General features: G+C 47.0%; 1 protein-coding gene across 8 annotated transcripts in view; it reads left to right on the forward strand.

The window, feature by feature from the left end:
- The window catches only part of LOC111249179 (nuclear receptor subfamily 2 group C member 2-like), a 121,993-nt gene that overhangs the window by 79,801 nt on the left and 21,649 nt on the right, over positions 1–20,543 (forward strand). The window lies entirely within an intron of this gene.

The following is a 20,543-nucleotide window of genomic DNA, read 5'->3' on the forward strand; positions in this document are numbered from 1 at the left end:
CCCCAAACAAATCTTCTACCGAAGACGAATTCTCCGTAACAGGCGCATCTCCTTTGTTGTTGCTGCTGCTGCTGCTGCTGCTGCTTGATGATGATGCACTTCCTCGGAGCTCTCGGATCGTCTTCGTCCAGCAGAAATTTGCTGGACAAAAGCGGCGCTGATTGTGTTGGCGGAACAACAGCGGCAGTCGGAGGAACGGCGCGCTGTTACAGCAGTTCATTGCGACGCTTTTCTCTTCGGGGTTGTCGTTCCTTCTTCGGTATCTATCAGCCGCATGAGGCTCTTTTATTCTGCGGCTTGATTTACTTGCCGCCGAAAAACGCTCACTGCTAATTTTAACGTAGCGGCCGGAGCTGACACTCATCCTTGTCGTTACCTAGCGATTCGCTTACGTTGCTGCTGGCGCCGCCGCCGCCGCTGCCGCCGTTGTTCCTGTGTTTGTCGACATCAGAGTGAAGCGACCCTCCGCAATGGCCGCTCTTGACCGAGGAACTTGTCCACCCAGCTGAACTGCCTGATCAACGACTGACCACCTCCAATCGGCGCCGCAGGCCTGCGTGTCCGGTTTTGGTGCTAAAGACGGAGTAGGTCATTTAATTTGGAACGGCTCTCCCGCGTTAATATCGGTCGCTGCTATTGCAGCTGCAATATGTTGTGGTTTGCCGTTTAAGCTGCCAAGCAGGGTTCAAGTTCTATGATGCAAGGGGTGTCTTAGTTGTAGTAGCAACAGCGACAGAAGCTGTTTTGGCTCGTCCTGGATTCCTGGACGGATGGAAACTGTTTTTTTTGAGGTCTACTTCATTCATTCATTTGTTTAGAACCATAGAATGGCTTTGTCGGAAAGCATATTGCGAGTGGAGATACGAGAGACCGAAACATCAAGGTCTGCCAACAGGTAGATATATCTACCGCATATATGAAGGGAACGGTAACTTTATCAAAAATCTGAACGCGAACGAGAACCAAATACAAGTATATTAGTACTAGTATGAAAAGGTTCCATATGTAAAAAGACTTGTTCTGAAAAAGCAGGCAATAAATACCCAAAGTATGAATGAAAAAGCAATGGTAACACTACTGAAGGGTAGAAAACGTCGGTCAGGCTTTATGGGTACGAAGTCGTATGTGTTGCCCAATCTAAAGACTAATAAATAATACAGACTATCGACAAGAGAAGATAATACCTGGTTTTAATAAATTAACTCAAAAAATTAACCCAAGCCACACACACACACACACACACTTTGATATCAGAAAAGGTAGGAGCTGTCACCTTTGTCTGCGTAATGCATAGAGCTGACATTCGCTATATTTGTCTATATTATATATAAGCTGTATTTATCTCAATTCGACATGCTAAACTCGATGCCAAAAAAGCCTATGTATACAAGGCGGTTGAAGTTATGGTTATTTAGTGAAAATTCAGTCACAGTGCAGCCCAACGCGTAGAGTATATCACACCCCCTAGCACTGACGCCGCTAAAATACCTCAACGAAGTTTGTTGCCAAGTTTTTTGCACGACGCTACCGCCCGTCGCATTCGGCTATACCTCTGCAGTAGACAAAGGCTAGCTCGTTACCATTTGCCGCCCTGCTTGTCGTACAGCAAACGCCGCGCACGAAATCTGCTGTTCTTCTGTATTTATTGCGGTTACGGTCTTACCTATCACGGGTACTATTGACTGCACGGGCGGCGGCAGAAGCAGCAACACGAGTTGCCCCAAGCGTCAGAGAAGGGTGACGACGTAGTGCAATGTCATTGTCATGCGTCCTAGTCACCTACCAGTGACTATCAGCTGCCGGCGACCAGCGAACCGGCAGCAAGTACCGCAAGACTCACTATCCGATTGACAAAACCGCGGCATTTGCTTTTCGCCACCTTTCTACTGTTCTGACTATTTATTACAGCAGGAGGGGGAGGAGGGGTTTTTATTACATAATAACCACCGACATCAGCCGTCGCAGAAGTCGCACCCCTTTCAACTGGTGCCTTTGGCCGATTTGACAGCCCCTTGCCCCTAGCACGCCAGCAGCTTCGCCAACGTTCGCCGTGTCCGTCCCGACTGTGATACGTATGATCTACTTCTGTAAGACTGGTTGCTGCTGTCGCAGAAAAGAAACATTGCAAGGAAACAGTGCAATTCTCGTTACACTGCTGATGTCGACTGCGTGCAGGGGATGACCATTCTTGTTACAGAAGTTACATTTTTCTTCCTTGGCGTTTGCGTCTCGTTCTGCCCCTTCCCTTTCTCTCGCTTCTCTGACTCCTCTCCTCATTTTTAAATGTCGACGATGTAATGCTATTATTAGAAGTCGAGCTGGGACGAGCGCGACCAGCGATCACGCACACAGACCTACCTACCTACCTATGCCTATACCGAATGGGTAGCTGTGGCGACAAGGCAAGAGGCAGCCAGCCAGCCAGCCAGCCAGCCAGACAGACAGACAGACAGACAGTTGTTCGATCGGCGGGACAAGCAGGCGCGTTACCTGCAATAACAGCAGCGGCAGCAACGCCTTCTGTTCCGTATGACGAGCGACCGGCACAAATCTGGACTTACACCACACGGCCCAGTTCTACCTATACATAATGACCATGGTAAAGAGCTGCCTTGATCCGGGCATTTGCTCCTAGAGGAATCTTGCGGGTTGAAGGACACTCCCTGATCGGAGAAGCTGATCGAAACCACTGTTGCGGACGCAAGACAGCAGCGCCGGTGGTGATGGTTGGTGTCTGTTTAACTTCTTTATCGCTGTTCCTTCCTCGGCCTGTGGCAGGTCCTACTCCCCAAATCGAAGGCCATACACATTTATACGATTTGAAAAAACACGGATTTATGTAGTTCTTAAGCGTCTGAGCAACAATCAATCGACCAAGCCCTCTGGAGTGGCATTTCGAGGCAACTTGAGAAGATGCGATACAAATCCAGTGCGGCTCGACCATGATTGATTATGCCGTCACCGTCAAGGGCAAAGGGCTGCTAGGCAGAAAAACGCAATAATGAAACAACAACAGCGGCAACAGGAACAGGGAAGGGGTTGAGATAACTCAAGACGTTCGGTCGGCTTTCCGCATCGCATGACATGGAACACTTTACGCGGAGTCGAAAAGTATTTGAGTACCTCCTATCTGTTCTGGTCACGGACTGTGACTACTGTGTTTCTCCATTGCCATTGCTGCTACCACTTCTGCAACTGCTTATTATTGCAATCATTGTTTTTTTAGCCGTCCTTCGCAACAAGGACCAATGAAAGGTCTCGCGGTGGCAGTACGGTACTCCTCGTATCCAGATACGTCATGCACAGACTTTAGCAACAGGGTGTACCCGACGGTACGGTTGCGTCGGTGACTGTCTAAAAGAGGACACACATCTATTACACGCATCATATTATCATTATTTATATTCTGTATTGTGACAAGTCCCAGTAACGAAAATCGCAGTTTTATCCACTACCTACTATAGTGTAGTACCTACAGTAGAACGGCTGTGATCTTTGGACTACGATTGAACGCCAGAATCGAACCCCTAGTAAGTGAGAAGTCGATCAACAAAAAACGTCTGAATAAAACCACCGAATATTATACATTTGGTCATGCTATGGACACAATATCAGATTAATTAATAATATATATATATACTACGCTTATTTAGGTAACTCGTCAAGTGTTTTGTCAATCACTCTAACAGCACCGTTATTATTGTTGCTATTTTTTCTACCAGGCCCACCAAATCAGGCACTTGAGTATGGGCGGGAGCTTCCTTAATTTTCTTTTTGCAAAAAAAAAAATCACTGTGTGTGTGTGTCGACAAAACCAGAGATATCCTTATAATGCTGTTTATTGCGCAAAATTTTAAAAAGTTATAGAAAGTGTTTAGATTTATTGAGATACATTAAAAAAATGATTTTTTCGTTTACCAGAAGCCTCACTTGACAGGAGTCCTTCAGTTGTGCTGCCGCTGCCGCTGCCGCTGCCGCTGCCTCGGCTTATTGTGTGTGTCCGTGTTTCAAATTATGTTTTTTATCAATAGCAGCAGAAGCAACAACAACAACTTTTCCTTTGCTGTGGCCTCTCTCTCATTCCTTAGCACAAGGCTGTTCCTAAGTTGTCCCTTATGCTACCCTCGACGGCGTGCTTGCTAATTTCTTGCTTCTATTGCTGGCGCGTCGGACAATCACCACGGTCGCTGGCCACCGCGGCCAATTACAGAAGTCGATCTATCAGTGTTGAAGAGTTGAGGCTGCTGCTACCGCTGATGCCATTGTTGCAGGCTTATGGTCCACAAACAAAGAAGCGTAAGGTACTTCTGCGTTCTTCGTCCCATTACTCTGTCCCTCCTTCCATCAAGCCTCGGTCTCTCCCCACGCAAAGCAAACACACTATTTCAGACGATAGTGGTACTGCCACTAGAACAAACGCCGGAAGTCTGCTACATGGCGCGGTTAGCGATTGATGTTATGGTACGCTAGGAGAGAAAACAATGGAGTCGTTCCTTCTCGTTGAGTTCCGCGCATAGACAACATCAGTCGCAGCCGTAGCGGCGGGCCACGTCTCCGAGTGGACCCATGCAGTTCGGCGGACCCACTATAACCGGCGAAACAGAGCTCGCGTGCGATCAAGGAGTACTGGATAGCGTCATAAATTTTAAGACCAAAAACGAAGTTTATTCGATTGTTGGCTGAACGCCGAAACGGTTACGCTTGGCGAGGTCAGCTAGAAGTAGCGGCACGGTAGTCAGTGTAACCGCGTCCGAAGCGACACCGGCAACAGCCGCCGTAACAAAAAAGAGTTTGTACTTAAAGATAGTAGGGTGCGCATATGTGGTCAGTGTTATGGGAAAATTGCTAGTCCACTTCCTACTGAGAACACAATTTCTTAAACAATGTCAATTCAGTATTTTTGAAATGACGACAGGGCGGCCGATACCTATGAAAGGTATACACGCATATAATAACGATGACCAGCGATCATAATCTTATATGCACTAGCTTTTGTACTGTTCATTGTGTTTCACGGCCGTGAGGTGAGACGTCCAACGACGATTCGATTTGACGCTGTTGTTCAAGCCGCAGTCGTCACCAATGCCAATGATGCAGAATGTATGGATGCACGCGGCGATATTTTCGGTAGCGCATCGCTTTCACTGACTGTTAAGCGCGCGGCGATGGATTTGCGCGACCTACTTCACCACATTGGATATAAAGGACGCAAAATAAGAAAGTTAAACTTGGTTCTCGTGTTTCTAGGATACCGTCGAGGTATCGTCGCACTGTGCGATGAACAACAGGCTATCGGGTCTCACAACTTGGTTTATTTTTAGCGGGACGAGTTTGCAATGCCATTAATTGTCAAATGGTCTTCTGGCTCCAAGCAGCCGTGCAAAGAACAAGTAGTCAAGTGGTTGGGTAAGTAATAGACGGGCCCGAACCCGCCCATCTTTGTTACAAGCGGCGGGTCCCTTCTGTTGTTTATGTGTCAAATCATAAACATATGTTAAACAATCAGCTAGCCAGCGCGAACATGAAGTTCCCGAAGCAGTGTATATTGGCTTAAGTGGCAGGTTGATGCACGAATGGAACATCGATATCTTAATGCTATTGCATATCGCTGTCACTTCCGAAGTTTGCTGAAAAACGACTGGGCAAATTATTTTGCTTTGCCTCAGTTTTGCCCTCGTTGAATTGGCGTAGGATGACTGCGTTTGTTCGGCCTCCGGAGGAATGACAGGTGTTGAACGCGAACAGCAGGCAGACGACGACGGTAACCATATCGGAAGCGACGGAAACCGGAAAAATGTAATCATCTCCGTGCCACTATCCGATATCAATTGTGTATCTATTAGTACAATCGATTGATCTGTAGCCAATCACTTAGCAGCATAATTGCACCATCGTCACTCTCTCTATTTCAAGATCTTGCACGACCCACACCATTGATCCAGCAGGTATTATCGTATAGGGCAGAAATGACCTTCTACGCAGTTTGCCACAGCGGCATGAGCGCTAGACACACAAAGAGAAAACGAGAACGAAAGACGAAAAAGAGTTAGAATCGGCAGGGGCACGAAGGATAGAGAGAAAAGTACGCCAAGAAGCTTTACGTGTTTGGCTTTAGCGGCGGCTGTGGCAACGGCGTCGCAACAGCTCTTGTAGCGGCAGAAAGGAAGTAAATGACAATAGTATTGGTAGCAGTGAGCGAGAGCACGCGATCTACGACGAACTAAAGACACAATGCTGACACATTGCGCAACGCTGTCGTGTGCGCCTGAAGTGATGACGAGTCGAAGCATCGGTATCACAACGCTACCATTGTCAGAAGCGGCGGCCGCTGCCGCTTTAAAGAGAGCCCGGCTACTTCACGCCACGTTTTTGCTTGGGCGGCGTGAAAAGACAGAACTGCCTTCACTGCTGCTGGCGTGTCCGCCTCATCGACATCAGTGGACAGTCACTAGCTGCTGCTGCTGCTGCCGCCGCGGCCACTCATGACATGCCTGTTTCACGTTCTGCGCGTTAGTCGTCGCCACGGTTGGCAGGGTGGACACGCGATGAGTCTGAAACAAGAGGGAAACGATGATGATGATGGCGACAACGAAAACGAAGGAAAACACGAGTGGTGATGTTGCTTTGGTTCTATTCGAGTTGAGTCGAGGAGTCGAAGACAGCAGCTCTTGTGCTCGTTAAACGATGAAACGAACCAGTGGCAGTGGTCAGATACGGACGTAGGACGAAGACAAGCGGCGTCGAACGCTCCAATCGTCCATCGCTGCTAGACCGATCGATTGAAGAGCCTCGGCATGACATTCCTTCTGCTTTTCTTCTCCCATCCGCCGCTATAATATTACGAACGCTATTGCTAATGTCTGTCGCTTCGTCCGTGAGTGTGTATGCAGTAGTTGACGGTCTCGCGATATTGCCTTAGCCGGTGTGAAGCGAAAATTGTGCCGTCAATACCGCGACAACGCCAACGATCACTGCGACAGCAGACGAAAACGCAAAGTGAGCATGCGGTCGGTCGGTCGGTCGGTCGGTCGGTCGGTCGGTCGGTCGATCGATCGATCGATCGATCGATCGACTGGCCACCACAAAAACCAAATTAAAATTCCTTGTCGGCTTACCCCGCGCGAGCACTCTCTCGATGTCTCTCTCACGCGTACACACGAATGGACACATCATAAGACGCTATCTAGCATTGTCGCTCTTCGGCTCCCTATCTATACGCCGCATGCTGCACAATTACCTTCATCTTTGTATCCCATGACTTTGTTGCTCTTGCCGACATCGTATGGCTGTTGTGTTCTTAATAATAATAACCCTCATCATCGTCGTCAAGAGTAACAGCCACCACGATGTTTAATGCATGGACCACCTTTACATCGCTACCAATTTTACTTTCATATATATATATATATACATAAAGAGAGAGAGCTGTCTGCTTTGCACACTGCTGTTTTGAGGGGTGTCGTCGTCGTTGTTGATATCGAGGATCCGAGGCATGTCTGCTGCTTGTTGATCGTTTAAATCGGTTCGGGTGGGGTTACCGAAAACACGACGAGTCCGTTGTTTGCTTGTCCGCACTTTCGACCGTTCCACTGGCCAGTGCTACGCCGTGGTCAATTCTAGTTGGTAGATACAGCCGCGGAACCAGGAGTGACAACAAGCATTAACAGCGGCCGAATCCAACGAAATGTTGCAACGACAAGACGCCGCTGATCGAGACCAAGCGCTAATGGACCAAGTGAATTGATCTAGTGAATGAACGAGTCAATGTTATCGAAAAAAAATTTGGCCGCATCACGTCGTAGTGTGATATGTCCGTTGTCGTCATTTTTACACCGATGATTCACCCCACCTCCCCCAATATGAATCACTACCCTCCAGTCAGCAGCGAGGGATCTAATAAGCATTCGATCATGTGACCCGAATGGGGCAGGTCGAGATGGTCTGGTCCGTTTTCAGTCACGTTTTGCCGTAAGTGGCCACCAACTCCCCTGGAATTTTGATACACACAATATCTGCTATACTTGTAATGTTTATATATACAGAGCGTTTTTTTCCATATGTATGGACATGAACTCAGTGTCGTTAAAGCCATCGTACTCATCTCATGGGCATATCGGTAAATGGACGGGTACTCATTTACTTCATTCACCACTCTCAAACAGCAGTATGAGATGGCAGCGCAGGCCTCTCATTTGTGTCTCGCTGATGCAACGGTGTTTTGTTAGTTGTGAAATTGGCACCTGGCGACCGGAAACTCCGTTCAGGCTCGGAATCCCCGGCTCGATTCTCAGTTACTCCTTAGTTTTCATCGACATACAAGTCTCCCGCCATTTGACGGCATTCGTATTTCAGTCGAGTCCCAGCAGCGCGCGGCGGCTGCAGATCCTACCACAGCAACGCAGGCCACCACAGCAGGCCACCACAGCAGGCCAACAAACGCAATACGCATGGTTGATTGGCGTTTTTTGTTATCTCTGCCTCCAGCTTTTGCTCTTTTCGACAGTTGCGTCGACTAGCGTCCAAACTTCGTTATCTTGCCTCTGGCGTGTCGTCGCTTCAATCCGACTGACACTGGGTTTACGCTAAAATATAGCAGTTTCTTGCTCAACAACACGCCAGCCACCATGACAAACAATGCACACATTGCAGCTAATAGGAGGACGCCTGATCAGTGCTCCGTGCCAGTTATTCCTCGCCCTAAACGCCTACGACGCCCTACAAACATAACAAGACGCAGTAGAAACACTGAGCAGCTCAACAGATTTAGCTCCATTTATCAATCCCTAGCGCACGAGATTCCTGCTCGCGCCCCATACTCGACGACGATCCATAAGCTGTTCGCCTTTTTGTGCCTCAACAAGTTCAAGTACAAATACCAAATGCACATCCGGTACACAGAACCCAGTCGGTACCAAAGGCAATATCAGCTTTAAAATGGTGCGCGTATCCTACGCTCCGCAACCCAACCCATCAATAGGCGGCAGACGACAAATCTCGACAAGTGAGGTTGAACCATTCAATGACGCAAATTAGCAGGCAACAGCGGTAAAGGAGGGGGATAAACCCAGCCGGATTCAATAAGTTCTGGCCTATCGGTAAGTCGAAACGGGCGGCCAGAGAGGGAATGAGACCGCAATTTTTGTCGCCCATTCGAGCGAATAGGCGAGCTCACTCATTCTCACCTCAGATGCGTTCTTCTGCCTCGTAGCGGTGGTATCGGCTTCAAATCGCACACCCCATATCCTATAAAGAAATAGATGTTTGACGAACTCCTATGGACGTTACGGACCTATATACAACAATACACGCCACTTCGATTGTAAGCACAGGCATTACTTGACTGATGACCAAAACTAGCGGCAGAAATACGTCGGCGTTCGTTTGGGTGACACCAAGAGCGGCAGCAGCAAATAATGGTCAATGACAGAAGCAAAGGCACAAGCAGAAGCGCAGGATATCGTCTGATATCCTTCAAGGTCTTGAGTCATGCCAGTAGTCGTATCTGTTTTAGCAGCAGCACAAATTGTGTACGGCCGGTGCAGCGTAACAACTTCAACCGCCGAGAGGCTGGCGGCGGCGGGGGTAGCAAAGATGTTACGAGACAAGAACTGGGAACGACTGAGATACTGGGCCTTTGACCGGAAACCGGACGTTGTGGTGCTGTTAGTGACCAAGCAGCAGACCAACGAACAGAAAACACAGATAGACCCAGCAGCAGTAAAACGACCATCCGCCAACCGGTATCAAGTAGCTCAGGTATGATAGCACAGTATTCGTGTCCTGTTATTGCCATACGCCCCGGCTGACATATTGATGTTGTGTGATTCGTTTCGTTCCTTCCGTCGTACTTTGTGTGAAGGTGGTCGCAGCTGTTATTGTTTATTGTAGATCATTGATAAAACCAGAGGTAGGCGACGAGTTAAGCGTTTTAAACTGCCCTGAACGCGCTTGCATAGCCCAGTATGTTGTCCCCGTTGAGTCTGATATTCGCTCGGTTTGACTAGTTGGACGTTCCTTTAGCCTAGTGTTTTGTGGTGTGCGCGGTGAAGGCAGGAAGGCGTAGAAGTTTGATCCTTCAACTACAATTACCGCAATATATTTATCTCCCTCTTTTGTTCTCCTTATTTTTTCTCTGACTGGCTTTCCTCACACGCTGACTTTATTCCTTCGCCTTCTGAAGTAGTGCCTTTACGGCAGATGAGCGCGATGAGATGCGCGACGAGTCAGTGGGTCGAATCCATCGTTTGTCTACTCACGTTATGCCTTCGAACTGGGAAAGCATGGGACAGGAGTCCATCGCCATAAGGACAGACAGATTAGTTATGAGATGCACCTGTCTCCGCGGTTAGGTTTTGCTCGTTCTGAGTTCCTTCCTTCGTTGCCTGCCTGTCTTTCTTCAGCACCCCCGCTCAATGACCGCCGGCCATAGAGTGCAGCCTATGTTGGCCTATTGGCCAGACCTGACTGGCGGTACACCCTCCGCACCATGTGTGTGTGCGTGTGTTGATGTTACCGGGTGTGTCCTTCATGTGTGAAGTGAAGTGCAGTGTAGCGCTCGCCTGTTTTCTAGCTGCGCCTTGTTCCTGAGTAGGTCGATAGGCTGGCGGATCTCAAGGCAGCAGCAGCAGCATCCGACGACGTTTGCCGCATTCTCGAACAGTCAAAAGCTGTTCGGTCAAGCAGCAATCCCATACACACCATCACCTTCACTACCAAAACTAAGTGGTGAACCTTCGTTCGGCCGTCGGCCGAAGAGAAACAGCACCGACGCGGTACCAGTTCCGTCTAAAGAATCCGCCGTACCGGACCTAGCTGCGTAACCGAATCGTAAGATCGCTGAAGGGAGCTATATACAACAACTGCTCTATTCAGGATGCGCGCTACGCCACTGCGGTTAGTGTCTTCTAACCTACTTTACCTGTCGGAGTATTAAACAGCTTTACGTAACGCACATTTATGCAGAAAGGACGCATCTCTTTTATAAGTGAGGATGAAAATTAAGTGTGAAGATGTTTTTTAGAAGCCAATATGTTGAGGAAGAAGTGTTTTGCAAGCATAACGCCAACGCTTACCTGTAAAGTGTCGTGTTTTTGCGCGTTTGAATAATATGTAATATGTTCAAATACATAATGGTGTGCCAACGTGTTCCGTGTTATGTCTATATTCTTATGCATATATATTTCTTAATGTGAAAGTCTCTATTTCTCAGCAGACTTCTCTTAACGTGTGCGTTATGGCTTAACTTCTATCATGAGACTATGGCACACTTCACGGAGGGAGCTCAATATAAAAAGTTATCGTAATTCGTTAATTGGCAGACGTGTCTCGTGCAGCGAATTGTGCTGTCGCTGCAGCGTCATGCTGGATTTTTACGTGTCATATCTAGTTGTGCGGAAAAACGTTATTCGATGTTACCTTACAGGACTATTTTTGTCAACGAGTCAAGGTTGCAAATTTTCCACACGCAAAAATGTCGTATTTCCGATGTAAATACGATAATATATACATGAGTGTATCTCCTGTCCATCAGATTTTACACGTCTGAGTACCGGGACGCAATCAAGTAGGTTGAAAAACATCTGGTAAAGTTATGTTCGTGAACAGTTGCAATATGTCGTTCTCCGCTGGTCTTCTATGGGTATGTGTTGAGCTATGATAAACGCTTGACGTGATCGATAACCCGAACTCAACCGGAATTCCCTGCCAGTTCCATGACATAGCCACTAGTTACCCGCAACTATTGCTCCTGTTTTGCCGCTTTCGGGCCTTTAATCGGGGTGTTTCCAACAGCTGCTGCTGCTGCTGGTGGCGCTCTGTCAACACCTGCTTACGTAGTAATCGTGGCGTAATTCGTCGAATGTTAGTATGGCCACATACAGCAGCAGATGTGTGAATTATTGTCGCCTCGTAACTCGTGACCTTCCTTATTTCCTTGGTGGCTCTTTAGATATGCAGTCGCTAACAGTGATTATAAACTATGTTTATGTACGTACAATGAGGGGCAGGGGCAGGGGGCGCCGACTTTTGGCATTGTGTGGCAAACAAGCTAACTCACATACTCAAACAGACACGCTTCATCCGCAAGCTTTTGCCCCGCCAGCCAGCAACAAGCTGCGACGATGACGATGACGACAACGATTTGGATAGAGTATAGACACATGCGGTGACACTCGACATTGGTTGGCCAGACGACACAACCAGTGCCGTTGATGTCAAATTTTGTTGATGCCGATGACAATAACGACGGTGACGACACCACCAAAGGGGACAACAAACACCGCAGTAATAGGCCTCGCGTTGTTACGGCGGCTTGTGTAAGCGCATGCCGTATAGATATACAAGCCAACGTTTTTCGTACAAGACGCCGACAGCGAAAACTGGAAGTGTGCGAAAAGCGCTGAAAGGAGAGGTAGGACTAATTTAGTTGCTCTGTTTCTGTGTGTCTATCGTCCCCGTCGTACTGATCCCTGAAATCGCAATGATCGCCGCGGCTTCTGTCTTCTGCCCACAACCGAGTATACGTTCTGCTAGCGACAGTGGTTGTCTGCTGCCAGTCCGCTAGTTCTGTTCGCTGGCCTTTTGTCGTTGTTGGACAAGGCATTTTTCTTGGGGCAATCCACAACGTCAATTCGGATGACGATAACACTGATAACAACAACCGCGTGCAAGTGAACAGAGAACTCTGCGTAGCCGATAAAGTGTTTTGATATTGATTTTAACTTGAGCTAACTAGAGTTACTGGCCGAACGACGAGGATGATGCGGCTATTGACTAATATTTCCAGTACTGATGTATTGAACATGGCGATACGATTTTTCGTCTTCAATTTAATCAATCAACTTCAATCTTAATCAACAGTTGTTAAGGCCTGTCACGTTTGTGTTGGTCGCAAAAATAGTAATAATCGAAATAAGTAACACTTGAAGTACCTGCCAGTGAGTGCGTGATAGGAGATTAGTTGAAAATGACTATATATTATAGCACTATGCCGGATATTTTCAGTGTGACGGATTGCCCCAGTGAATAATATTATGTTTAACATTATATATATATATATATATATATATATATATATATATATATATATACCAAAACAAACTATTCGTTGACATTTTGTAAGAGATCAGTAGAAACTCTCACAAAGACCAATGCATATATGCCCTCTACGTATATGACTGGTATGCCTCTGGGGCTATCACTATCAGATTTCGCCCGGTTTAGAAAAGAACAAATGTTGCATACATCGATTAATGGGTAAACAATTGCAATATATTACGGTGAATTGACCCGTGATCAGAAGAAGTGACAAGGTATAGGACAAAGATTAAGATTAGCTTAAGGTTAGTTCTATTTGCTATCGCAGCTTAACGCCATTCAAAGGATCACCGTAGCTCACTCGGTCTTGCGCCGGTGATTACATCAAGCTTGCATATCGGCCACGAGAGAAAGTGGAATCAAGCGAAAGCTATTCTACTTGGATCAGCAAAACTAGTGGAAAATAACATGGTACGATAAAATTTTTCTGTTTTTTGAGTCATCCATTTTAATGACCAGCTCATCCGGGAGGTTAGAGATTGATAAATTGCAAGGAAATAGACGGGGAGCGTGGTCGCTGCTCGGCGCCTGATCCAAGTCGTTCATCGATCAACAGCCGTCGATCAAGCGGAAGAAAATGCATCCATACCCTTAAAATAACATTGATGCTGTGGATGAGAAGGGTGCTGTGTCATCACGGCACTTCCAAAGGTCTGCCAATGCCCACTGGCCGCAAGCGGGCGAGTCTAGTCTAACTGAGAGGGCATACATATTTCGTTCGTCTGAATTGAAAAGACGACTAACACCTGAGGGCATTTCGGTACCATAAAAAGTAGCGTTGATTTCTTTAGTCAACTGCTTGCGGAGCTCTCGTTGTTGCTGATGAAAGACTGTCTTCTATTTTACTCGCTTTCCTATTATCGTTTCTCAGTGGGAAACAGCATCGATTGTTGGAACATGTGCTCAAATCCTGACTCGTGTTCCAACAATAACTATTACTAAAGTTTCCGATCGCATGAGTTAGTTCCGAGAGAGATGCGTAGATCAGACGGAAGAAAAGAGAGATGAGATAAAATTAGATTGAAGCGGGAAAACGTCTTTCAAAAATCATCCCTGCTATGCACGGCGAGCTTGCGCGAACGAAACTATCAATGGGTAAATAAACACCTACCTCGACGGCTGGGACCCGTGACAGTTGGTCTAGCTGGCGAACGACGGAATGGTTTTCGTTTAATCAGGCGGCAACGCTGATAATGTTCGACGGATGGAAGGGGGAATTTTTTTGTTGTGGATAGCGAACGTATGGTAAAATCAGCGGTAATACAGCGTTCGATTATCTTCTGGAAAATGGAGCTGCTGGTACTATATTTTCTTAAAAAAGACTCTCTTTTGCTTTTCTGTCAAGGAGTGTCTCTTACCCCGAAAAGATCTGCCTACATTCCCTTACCCCATGCCGTCACTCTTGACTGAAATGCCTCGGGGCATTACGTTACAAATTGTCTCAGGGGTTTGACTATTCGTAAGACGAATTTAGAGCTGAATCGACCCTCAATTTTTATATGCTTTGGGTAGCTCTTCCTTGCCTCCCGGATGGTTGCTACAAGCAATTACTGAAGGATAAAAAATATTTCGAAAGGAAGGTTCGGTGATGAGAAGTCTAGAGCCTGATGGACGTTAAAAGTCTTAGGTTTGATCGAATTGCGGGCATAAATGCTTGAATGATATTAGTCCAAAGATTAAGAGGCATCGGCCCGTACCGTTTGTGGATATCCGGAACAATTGGTCGAAAACGATTGTTCCCAACGATTTAAGTCAACGGCATTTATAATTGAAAATTAATAGTTGTCAATTTAAAACTGCGTCGTAGTTAGCCTTTGTTTACGTCAGTTTGAGGCTATAGAAAGGCTGTCGCTGATTTTTAATGGTCCTACTACCAAGTTACAATAAAAATAACGCAAATATCGAAATCGGTATTCGACCACTGATTTGATTGATATTAACTGAGAGAGACGAGCTTTTTTGCCCCATCATTAACACGATTGTGTAATTATCCTTTGGGCCACTGCATACGACCGCATACATACTAACCAGATTTGACTGAAGTTTATGCTTAAACAAAAAATAATAAAGACCTGGATGGAAAAAAGAGCCCTCCCTTTCTATGTACTGTGCTGCGATTAGAAGCACCGAAGACAAACAGAGAATGGAGCAAAAGATTTGGCTACTAAAGCGAGTTCTAGTGCATTTATGTGTGCATGGGTGTGCATGTGTGTGTGTATACTTTCTGCCGAGAGCTAAAAGCGCTAGATGCAGCTGGCCGGGTACGGCTGTAGAATCAGCGGCCGCAGCCGTCGTCCAATTTTGTCGGGGAGTCGTCGAGAGACCTGAAAGCGTTTTTTCTCAAAGGCTCTTCCGCTTGGCTTGACCAAAAGTGTCGGCCGTCCACTCCATCCCGCACAACAATAGAAACTATGGCATAAATATATAATACTCAGATCTTTCGCTACTAGCGGCCAGTCATCGCGACCATCAGCGGTCCAAGCAGCACGGGATGTACTACGGCGGCGACGGCGGCAGTAGTATTTAGCCGCATGGTCCAGTCCTCGTGTGCCTGCTACCTGCACGCCTGCCTGTTCGTTTGTCTGGCTACCTCGCACACGCGCACATGCCGTCCGAGGCGTTACGGTTTGTTCGTTCCGTCCTCCCATAATCTTCTTCTTCTTTGCCGTCTTTTGTTGTATAGGTTGTAGTTCACCAAATCTCGCATCCGGAATGACCCTACAGAAATCCACGAATCGAAAACTATGTATACTTCATCGTCGTCGGTAGGTGCTGCTTCGGCTGCCGCCGCTGTGCTCACTGTTCACCGCCGGCAGCACTCCTATCTCTGTCGGGAGGCAAGACAAAAAGGCGAAAAGCACCGCAGCCACGCAATAACAGACTATACAAAAAGACAGAACACGACGACCAACAACAGTGGCTACAGCAGGTAGTAAAAAAGCACTCTATTGAAACAGAATCATACACACACACACTCACTCACTCACTCACTCACTCACTCAATCAGTCACACAGGCGAAGATTTCTGCATATAGTGACTCGAATTTCTCACAGGAAAAAAACAACCCAAGCAGAAGCCCGCGAGCCCCGCGCCACTTCGACAAACACTACGATATATATATACACGTGATGCTAACATTAGGCAGACACGCATATATATAGATAGACATAGGGCCGTGGCACGAAAATGAACATCGCAACGGCGGGGGGATGGCTGAATGAGCAAAAACGAATTTCGCGCACAATACCACGCTACTAATACTACTAGAGTCACGATTAAGACGCGTACTCTGTTTCGTCGCCATCTAGCGTGCCGCTGCGAGCCACTGCTACTTTAGCTGCCGTCGTCGGTGCTTGCAATAACTCCGTTGACAACAAGAATAACAACATCGGTAAACAGAACCGTCTTACGTTTGGCAATAGAGGTTCTATTACAACAGCATCAACGGGTATTGAAAGGCTAAACAGCCATAGAGGTGACAGAACTGCTGCGTCGATCCGATGTCCAATGTCTGGCGACGGTAGAGCGGACGAAGGCGTCCTAACAATAGCACCAACGACAACGTCAACAAAAATTCCAACTAAAGAAGAATCGGCGAACGGATTGTCCCCAAACGGGATATGGCCCTCACGGTATCCGGAACATCGGCAACGGCAATGGCGTCGGGCTAGCCGTGTCGCATTGGTGCCAGTAACACGAGGTTGGTCACTATCGCCATAACGGCAGCGGAGGCATCCAAAGCTTTGTGTCGCCCGTCCACTTGACTACATCTGGCTCGGGCGCGAATATCGGTGGCGGCGCGATGCCGTTTGCTACACACGCAAATACACGAGAATTACATGAATACCTACAGAAAGTGCTGCTTGTACCACCATCGTCAGTTGTGGCTTTCGGCAGTAACACTCATCTGTCTGCGCGGCTGAAATTGCTACTGCTCCGACCGCGCGGAGCTGATGAACGGGAAGCGGTACCTCCATCCACCTTATAACTTTCATCTCGTAATATATACATGCATATATATGTCTGTCTAAAATGGCGTCTCTTTCTCTTTTCCCAACAGACCGGACGGAGTGTCTATGGGCAGTCTGGCCTAGTGTCGCAAAATGTGTCATATATATGTATGTACGTCGGTCTATCGTCGCTTACCTGGTCGTCACGGCGAACATTGTCGTGGACGCGACGCCTCTCATGTCAAGGCATGTAAAGCCTTTTATGTTTATGTCTATTGACTACTCTACGAACACTTCTTCCAGAACGCCCGAGTGGTGGATAATGTTATTACTATTATTTATATGGATGTACGTACATATAGCTCAGTGGAGTGGCGAACTGGGGTAGAGCGCCCCAAGGAGGCGACATGATAATGACTGAGACGGAGAGCTACATCCGTTTGAAGAAGAACAGGCACCGATGGTAATGCGTTCGTGCTGTCCCATAGTGTCGGTCAGTGTGTTCCGCAAAATGACCACGCAGACATCGTCGCCGACGCCGCCATATTGTTCCCTCCATTCCATTATAGACCACCGCCAATGCTATCATGCTATAAACTACAACGACGATGGTGATAACGTGGCGTTACTACGGGACTCCTATCCTCACCGTTCTTTTCTTCTTCGACTTCGTTTATAACTACATATGTGTAAGGGATGCGTAAGATCTTTATGGAACACAGCATTTTGCTCATCATTCTGGTGTTCGTCTGTTTTGTTCGAAGTGTAGACTATAGTTATATATGTGGGGAAAATATTCAGAAGCAAGATGTTCTCAGAAGTACACATAAAGGAAATGCAAAACACTTGCACACATACATAAATATATAAGTGTAATAGAATATATATATATATATATATATATATATATGATTTGAAAACTTACGCCTTTTGTATCTGACATCGCTAACTTTGTCGGTGTGTGGTAAATTGTTTTTCTACTACCTTTTGACGGTTTGTCTGTTAATTCAAGTTACTCCATTTGTCGTCGTAGCTATTTCATGTGCCATATTCGTTTGAGACTCTTCTAACGGGAAGGTCAGGGTTGGAAAGGCGTTGAAAAATGGAAGTGATTAGGTACCTGGGAAAGTATAGAAAGTAGAACCGCATAATCTATATTTTAATAACAAATTGGACGATCAACACAGAATAGCAGTATGCACCTCTGCCAAATCGCATTGAATCTGTATCGGTGCATAATGACCTATGAATATAATAGTACGGATTCTATTTAGGGACGGAGCTTCACCTGGTATACTTTGAGTAAGATTTAGTAGGTAAGTGAGACTTAGTCCAGCTCCATTTGCTATCTTATCTATCTACTTATTCACGAGATTCTTTGATATCAGTTCAATACTTCACCCATAAATAGTCCCTTTCGGTCAAGTGGCTCCGCTGTTTTATCTGTCGATGCATGCGTATGCTATATTTATAGGGCGTGTATTTTTTTTTGTCCTAGTTATTGTATTGTTCTTGGCGCGTTATGTAATACATGGCCAATGAGCGTCACCACGTAGCCGAAGGCGAGTTGGTCTCATGGCGTCGACAATCGACACTGTCCTATCATGTCAGGCGAAATTGTAGCAACAATAATAGATACAACCACAAGCGCACTGTTCTACGCCGCTGTTTTACCTCACTACCCTCATGAGTGCGTATCCTTGTTTTATTTGATCCGGGCAAAAATCGTTCTGTCTGCGTTACGCTACCTCCGTCGCAGCCGTCATTTGTTGTCTGCGTTGCATTTCGACCTTGGCTCGACCTCCAGTCACACCGAAGACTCGGCCGGTGAGCGTACAACGCTGATACGGATCCACACACACAGACGCACGTACGCACGAGCAGACACAGACGGACGGAATAGCAGAGCTGACGGTGCCGTAGATATAAGTACACTCATCGACATCGCTGCTGTTACGTTTCTGCTGACGTCTGCTACTGTTGTAGCCACGAACAGACAGACCGCACAGCCGGCCGAGCGAACGAGCTGGCGATCAACGGCGACTGACGACCACTTCTGATGTGGGACGTCGACTTGATAACAGCCCGCAAACCGGCGACATCCGCGAAAAGCGAAGTAGTTCGTAAACATGATTTTCCGTGGGGGCTGTGGACGCAACGCCGGAAAGCTTCTGCTTCTGCTCCGACGGTGGGACCGGTTGGCCCAGAACATGGAGAACGGCATCCAGAAAACACGAAGGTCCCACCCGCTTGCCGCCGCTAGTCTTTGTTTGCTTGTTGCGCTAAGTTTGAGCTTGTTGTATGGCGTAATCACGCCACTTGTGGGGCCACTTAGCGTGCAAATGTCGCTGGCCTGGCTTGCGCTCACTGATTGGTGTTGCCAACCCAATGCAACGAGTCGATTTCGGGCTGGGGAGAATGGAAGCAGGCATCGGAAGACGTAAATGTTGGGCACGTTCTTAGATTATCGGAAATCGTTCCGATAACGCTGTTTCTGCTGCTGCATTCGTTGTTGTTATTGGTATCGCTATCCTCGTGACAGCCACTCATGAAAATAATAAAAAGCGATAAGGCACGGACGGTAAAAAAGGGCCAAACAGGTGACCGATTCACAATATTGGAGCTAAAATTTACTTGAAAAACAACTGAATAAGAAGACGCAGAAATTCGACGAATCGATAACGCTTGCGCATGGATGATGATGATACCTTTACCGTTAAATTTTGCCAGAAGGGGGCTTTCCACCCGTCTGTTGACAGCCGAAAGGGCCTGAGGAAGGAGCCGTCGCTCCTTCCTCAGGCCCTTTCGATGCTAACTATGCAGCAGTGTTCCTTATTTTATATATATATCCTTGAAAAAAGAATTTGCGTGCTACTGAGCCTTGTAAACACTGCACTATTGATTTGTACTCACTTTTCCTATTCTTTGATTTGATTAAATTCACTTCAGTCAAGTACGGGCATCTTGTTTGGTCTGATTTACGTGCAGCTCCGTCAGTCTCTCTGTCCATCCGTCCATTTGTTCGTCTGTGCATCTCGTCGCTGATAAAGACTGCCGTCAGCATAATCTTTCTGGACAAAAAAGAAAATGGTTAGCTAACAAGTCAGATCGTTGTGTTTTTCCTTGGAAGAACTACCGAACCACTCACGCATAGTTCCCATTCGAAAACATTTGACGGGCGCGCTGATGTCTGAAAGCATCTGCGTCGTTTGCCGCTCACCCATCATCGTTGTTACTAGTCGTGTAGTAATATTATAGCTGGTAAGGAAATGATAGCAAAAATGGTTCAGCTTTAGTTTCAGTCACTGGTTTAGCATCGAGCGCCAGCGCCATCAGGTGCAGTAGCATTAACTGAAGTAACGCCTGTCGCGCGAGCATTATAGCATAAGGAAGCTATCGGTCAGTGGGGCGGCTCGGCGCGTTGCGCTGATCAGAGAACGTGCTGGCAGTAGGAATAATAACCCCTCACAGTCTCAAGACTCCTCATACGGTGGTGG

Source organism: Varroa destructor, unplaced genomic scaffold (assembly GCF_002443255.2).
Source record: "Varroa destructor unplaced genomic scaffold, Vdes_3.0 BEIS01000004.1, whole genome shotgun sequence".
Lineage (NCBI taxonomy): Eukaryota > Metazoa > Arthropoda > Arachnida > Mesostigmata > Varroidae > Varroa > Varroa destructor.